General features: G+C 26.6%; 1 pseudogene; it reads left to right on the top strand.

Annotated features, from left to right (window-relative positions):
- Window positions 1-288: 288 nt before the first annotated feature.
- Window positions 289-1,124, top strand: LOC111317514 (MLP-like protein 31; annotated as a pseudogene).
- The last annotated feature ends 6,192 nt before the right edge of the window (window positions 1,125-7,316 follow it).

The following is a 7,316-nucleotide window of genomic DNA, read 5'->3' as shown; positions in this document are numbered from 1 at the left end:
ATGGTCAATCGTACCTAAACAAAAAAGATTAGTGGTGACTCTTCAAGTCAATATCTAGCGATAAATATACTGATCTAGACGTTATGACACCTTATAACTAAGCATGAAAGGATTAAGGAATCCTTGATGAATGGGCTTTAGTTTAGGCCACCTCTCCATAGAGGAAACCAAGCCCAACACAAATGTCCATAAAAGGGCAGCAGACACTGCAAGCTATGATATAATACATCGCTTCCATTTAATAGCTGATAACTAATTCTAGACTATATCGAGAAAAAATTGTGAGAAATGTCATCTTTAATTGGTAAGGTTGAGACCGATGTAGAGCTCAAAGCTTCTGCCGAGAAGTTTCATGATATGTTCTGCAACAGACCTCACCGTATATCCAATGCTAGCTCCGATAAGGTACAAGCATGTTCTTTACATGAGGGTGACTAGGGGAAGGAGGGTTCCATCATCTGCTGGAATTACGTTCATGGTAAGATTCGAATTTCCCTTTTTTTTTATTTTTTCATTTTTTCCTTTAAAAATTGAGGGAAAGATGATTAATTTTCTAGTTGAATTAAGAGTAAAGTTTTGTTCCATATATATATGAACCATAAATAATTACAGATAGGGAGGCTAAAGTTTTAAAAGAGATAGTTGAATCGGTTGATCCAAAGAACAACTCACTCTGTCTCAGAGCGATTGAAGGAGACCTTTTAAAGGAGTACAAGAACTTCCTAATCAAACTTCAAGTTTCCCCAAAGAGCAACGGTCAGGGCAGTATAGCACACTGGACTATGGAGTACGAAAAGCTGCACGAGGGTATTGCACATCTAGAGACTCTTCTGGAGCTCGCAGTCCAAGTCTCCAAAGATGTCGATTCCCACCTCATCCAAGGAAACTAAATAACTAAGCCAGGATCCATGATCAAGATTGAAATCTGCGTTTGATATGTGTAAGAATAAATAAACAGTGTGAGATATATATCATCTGTTGATGTCTTGAGCTTTTAAGTGTGTGGAATGCCTAATCTCTCTCTGTATATTTTCTTATCTTTGGTGTATCAAGTGAATATGTATGTTGTGCTTCTATTTTTGTGATCATATATATGTGTGATCATATATATGTTCACAAACATACCTTCTATTTATATATAATATTCCACATCAGATTCAATATTCCTCTACCCTTTGCCTTATTGCAGGTTTTGTTCACTTCAAGCAAAGAAAAAAAAAAGTTTCATTTTTTTCCTCAAATCCCAATCACTTTTAACATACTTTAATTCTAATCTTATTTTTAAAGTATATCTAGTTAAAATTTTACAAATCTCAAATTTTATCTTAAAGATTTTTTTTTGTATTTGGAAATAGGTCTGGAGTGTCCTTAATTAAATTTTACATAAGCGTGTTCTTTTTTTCAAAAATAATTTTAAGAGTACACTTTCCAAATCAATTTAATGTATTCAAAATTTTAAGTTAAGAATATTTTTGACATAAATCGAATCTTAATTGATATATAAATAAGAGTTTATATTTAATATACTGTCAGTGTATAGATTCTATATATTATTAGTAAATCAGATGACATCATCTCATTAATGAGCAAATATCAACCCTTAAAATAAATATACAAAAATTAATATTTCTAAAATACTTACTCATTAATGCAACAGTATTATCTGATTTATTTCATTAATGAAATGATATCATCCTATTCATTAACTGTGTATAAAATTTATATACAGATAGTGCATCAAATATAAATTCAAATCCTCTATATATATATATATATACATATATGTAATATTTTTATAAAATAATATTTTAAGATTTTTAATGCCAAAATATAAAATATGAAAAATAAATTTGAAATATAGAAAAAGTATAATATAAATTCCATTCAAAACAAGATATAATTTTGTGGTGTTCTGAAAACAAATAATGGCCGAAGAAATTAGGATGAAAGAAATATTACATTAACTTCTCAACTTTTTGAAGAATTAATCACGGTATATTGATATTATAAAAAATTTAAAATTTCTTTACAAAATAGATGAACGAATATATTTTTCCAAAATCTATACGGTCTCATAGGGTTCTTTTCTTCTTTGGATGTATATGCTCTGAAATAATTATTATCGGGTCATCACTATTATTTTTTAAAAAAAAGAATTAATTGTGTTTGACATATGGTAAATTCGCCTAACTCATTTTTTTTTAATACATATGATGGGTATAACCCTTTAAAAAAGGAAAAAAAAAATTAATTCGAAACCAATAAACTTTAAAATTATTTTGTAGACTTAAAATATACCCAATAAACTTTATAACCTTCCATTCAAAAGCCATTTGAGCTAGCCCAAATTTATACTTAAGCCTTAATCATGAAAACTCATTTTGGAGTGATGCGTTGACATTTTTGTTGGGATTTTTTTAACAAATTTATCTAAATTGAAAACAAAGAATTGATAAAAAAAGAAAAAAGTGAAAAAAAAAAGGTGTCATGTTGATATTTTAACGGAAGATCAAACAAAAGTAAAAATGAGTAAAATTTATATAATTGAAAGATGAATGTATGGATGGATTAAATCTTAATTATGTATAAATATAGAATTCTTATTAAATTAAGATATTAAATAATAATTTTATTAATATAATAATATATAAATATAAAATAAAATAATTAATTAAAAATATAATTATATATATACCCAGGGCAACACGAAAGTCATTAAATCACATCAAGCTCGATCCCGATTTTTAAAACAAACAAACTTGATTTGATCTCAAATTTTTAAAAAATAGACATATATTAGATTAAATCGAATAAAAATTCTTGAAATATGGGTTTTTGTCATACCTACATCCATTATTATTTTTTTCATACAAAACTTATTTAATTTAAATTTTTAAAAAAAAAACCAAGAAAATGACAGAAAAAAAAAGAAAACTAAATAGAGATGGCCCTTGGATTCATTAAATTAAGGTCTAAAATAACAATTCTATTAATATAATACATATTTATAAATTATAAACATAAAATTAAATGAATAATAAAACATATATTTATATATATTAGGACGAGTTGAAATACTCTAAACTTTTATTTAACTTATAGACACCTTATTTTGTCTGAAAATTTTTTGAAATTCATTGAGTTTCAATTTTTAATTTTGATTGTGTATTTGGGCCTTAATTGAAAAAGTGAATTTTAGGCCCAAAGATTAAGTCCTAAATTTTCTTTGTATTTTAATTTTTTAGTTTAATTTTTGGTTTAATTTTTAGTTTTTTAATGAAAAGAGTCAAAGTTAATTGGTATAAACAATAAAAAAAATAAAAATAAAAAGAAAAATGTGGGATTTTGCATGAAAAATCTTGGATTTGATTCAACTCTTAGATTCTATCTCAGATTTTAATTTTAATGGTTGAATAATTTTGGAAAGACTTTGGGCTCAATCTATTGAAAAATAAAAGATTACACAAAGAATAAAATTTAGAGAGAAATCCTAAATTTGGTTGAATTAATTCTTTCAAATTGAAAAGGATTCAACCTCTATATAAGGACTTTGAATCTAAGATCAAAAGAGGAAGCATGAGAGAAATTCACTTTAAGATAAATAGGAGGTCATTTAAAAGAGAAAAAATTTGGGCAAAATTTTGAATTAACAAGGAATAAACAATCAAGCAAAAAAAAAATTGCCCGAACATCCAGTTGAAGTTTTTGGAAGGAAAGCTTAGATTTATAGTAAAAACATCAATTTGTGAAAAGTGAAAGATTGTTGGAACTCGTGATCCATTGAGGTAGTATTTACTTCCTTTTATTTTTGTGATTTTTGCATAACTTTTATAATATTTAATTGCCTATTCTTGTTTTTATATTTATTACATGATATTTATTGTTTTCATGAATTTGCATGAATAATATTATATTTGTATGATTATATATTTAATTGCATATTTCACATGGTTTATATATTATTATTTACATGATTGCATGATTTATATATTATTATTTGCATGTTTATTTGCACAGTTTATATATTACTATTTGCATAATTATATATTTAATTGCATATTTATTTGTAAGGTTTATATATTTATTTGCATGATTTATAAATTTAATTGCATGTTTATTTGCATGATTTACATTGTTAATTGCATGATTATATATTTATTTGCATGATTATTAATTATTTATTTGTGTGATTGTATGATTATTAATATATATTTTCATAGTTATTTATTCATTCATTAGTATTATTGCATGATATGATATTTTATTAATGTTGAATGATATCTAATTGCATGTTTTTATATTTATTTTGTGCATAATTGCATGATTATACATCATTACTAATATATTTATGTGATTATATCTGATTTCAAGATTATATACTTGCATAAATGGTTATTAATATATTTGCATGGTATTTTATATTATTGTATGATAATATATTTGTATGATATTATATATTTATATGATTGTTATTATTGCATGATAATTAGTATATTTGCATGACATTCTTGCATGAATATTTTAACAGATCAAGGTATGATATTATTACATAATATTTGGTATGATTTATAGTATTATATTTGTATGATAATTTTTGCATGGTATGATTTAATATTTATTGCATGATTGCTTGATATTTTGATAGAAATTTTGCATCACCATGTTATGATTTTGATTTGCATGATAAAACTATCTTTGATAAGGCTTAGATAAGATAACACATAATTAACTTCGTATCAATTTTGGTCGTAAATGGGTGCTAATACCTTCCTTACATGTAATTAACTCTCGAACCTTAGTTCTGTTGATGTAAACCAGAACCTATTCTTTTTAGGGACTCTTAGCTTAAGCTTAGGATAACCTTAAAAAGGATAAACTCATATAGGTGACTAATCACACCTAACTAAAAAAGATTAGTGGTGACTTCATGATTTTTGTGTCTAATGGGTAAGTTCTTCCAACTTGGATGTTATGACAGTTTGGTGACTTCACTGTGGATATTAGAGAGTCAAATTATTAGTTAGTTATATGTTATCTTAAGCCTTACTTTAATAGTTTTTATTATGTAATTATTTATGTAGACTAACCTATTTATTTGTGACTTCTTATTTGTTTGTTTTGTAGATATTATTTTTTATTTACACTTATTTATTTGATTACTTGGCATGTTCCTTTACACACACCACACTTGCATTTATGCATAAGCTCTACACCTGGGTTTTATCTTTTATTACGAGGGAGCAAGTACCTATACTCTCATGAGATGATAACTTTTGTGTGAGCTAGTAAAAATTTTCACTCAAATTGAACCGTTTCTTTTTGAGTCTATAATGGTGGGCAAAGATTAGGAGTGCCCTACTAGTCTATAATGGACGATGATATAGGGAACAATTTGGGAGCCTTTACATTATCAAGCTTTTGAACCCAATATGTACATGAATCCTAAGAATCCAATCCTAGGCTAGTGCCTTGGTTTCCTTTTGCTAGAAAATCCTAAATAAGACACATGATGGCACAATTACTATTCTTGTAAATTTATTCCTTGCATACTAACCTTTTATATTGTTCCTTGTATGTATTGTATGTATATATTATATTATGTCAACTAACATTTTTTCTCTATTTTATTTTGCATGCATGCATCATTAGATTTACATAAGGAGTGATTACCACAAAAATAATCTTAACAAAGAGAATCTTAATTACATCTATAGTGAGCCTATCAAAATTCTCTATGAGCCTAAGAATGAAGTATGAAGAAGCTCAGTTTAAAGGAGTTGATTGTTTGTCAGCCAATTATATAACTATTTTGCTTGCTAAATTTCATCTCAATCTCCAATGAAGTGAATAAAATAATGTCACCTCATTAATGAATAAAGTTTTTAGAAATATTAATTTTTGTATATTTATTTTAAAAATATTTATTGATAGTATATAAAATTTATATATTGATAATGTATTAAATATAAACTTATAAAAGATTTATATATATAAAGTAATAAATAAGGGTGACGTTATAAAAAAAGGAAAGTTGATATAACTTTAAAATTTCACACGAAAAAGAAAGACATTGAATTTGAATTATAGGAAATAGAATTTACCTAGGAAGCAAAAGAAAGTTTTGTTTTTGACTTAGCATTTATATATATGTTTCAATAAATGGTGTATGTCTCATCCTATATTCATAGAGTTAGATTCAAATAGTCTTTTATCCAGTAATTTTTTTTTTTAATTTTAACTTTTCTCAAATATTGTCTTGAATGCAAATATATCATTTCTTTCTTTTTCTATTTTGTATGAGAGAAAAGATTAAAACTCAACTCTTTAGGTTAGGAATACAAGACGTACCATGGAACCAAATATTTAAGTGCAACTATCATTTATGTTTTTATAACAAAAAAAATTAATTTCCTTCGTATTGTTGCCTCTGTCCAATCTTTACATGTTGCATTATGAGCTCTATATTATTTAGCAACAATATGATAATTTATAATATAATTCTATCAGCATATTGTGCTCCATATACTTTGATCGATTCAAATTCAAAGAAATACTTCTATTCTTTTGACATGGACACTATAAAAAAAAAATAGATGCTAGATGCTATATATGTTACACCATGAGAGCATATATAGGATGGGTGAATGAATAAGCTCTCGATGACAAATTCCAGGTGCAATTGCCAGTAAAAAAAAGGTACGAGACCCTAGCTCAATCATTACTTTTTAATTTTCAAGCGAAATATGACTTTTTAGAACTGAAAAAACAAAAAGAGGAGCCACCTGAATCATGAGTTTGAACAGGAAATATTGAAACTGACATCTTTGCACAAGTCCTTTTGTTAAAAAAAAATATCTTTTATAGAATTTTACATTGACAAACAGGCTTTGGTGCAACTAGACATATTTTATTATCTTATTACTCCATTATTGCTACTTACTACTTGGAATAATAAGGCCACGTATCTATCCTAGCTTGCATTTTTTTGTCGTGCTAATTGCGGGTAATTGATTAATTAATAGAATTATTTGCTGTGGTGCCTGCAATAGGAATTAGCTTTTAACCGGTAGCTTCAATCACATATTTGAATGTTTCTTTAACGTCAGGAGCCTTCTTCCCATGTGATCTGCTACTCCTTTCCATCCAAATATAGTAACTAGTAGCACACAATGCAATCTTCAATATTGTGACCCTGAGAGATTTGCCTTTTCTGAAGCTTGATCCTGGTAGCTCTCCTTTATATTTGAAAGTTGCAATATTTTATTCCACAATCTCCTTGAGTAGGAACAATAAAAAAATATATATTCTATCCTCGT

The sequence above is a fragment of the Durio zibethinus genome, chromosome 2, assembly GCF_047325235.1.
Source record: "Durio zibethinus cultivar Kanyao isolate XHJ-2024 chromosome 2, ASM4732523v1, whole genome shotgun sequence".
Lineage (NCBI taxonomy): Eukaryota > Viridiplantae > Streptophyta > Magnoliopsida > Malvales > Malvaceae > Durio > Durio zibethinus.
The sequence above is the reverse complement of the archived record's forward strand: the minus strand, read 5'-3'. Positions and strand labels throughout refer to the sequence as shown.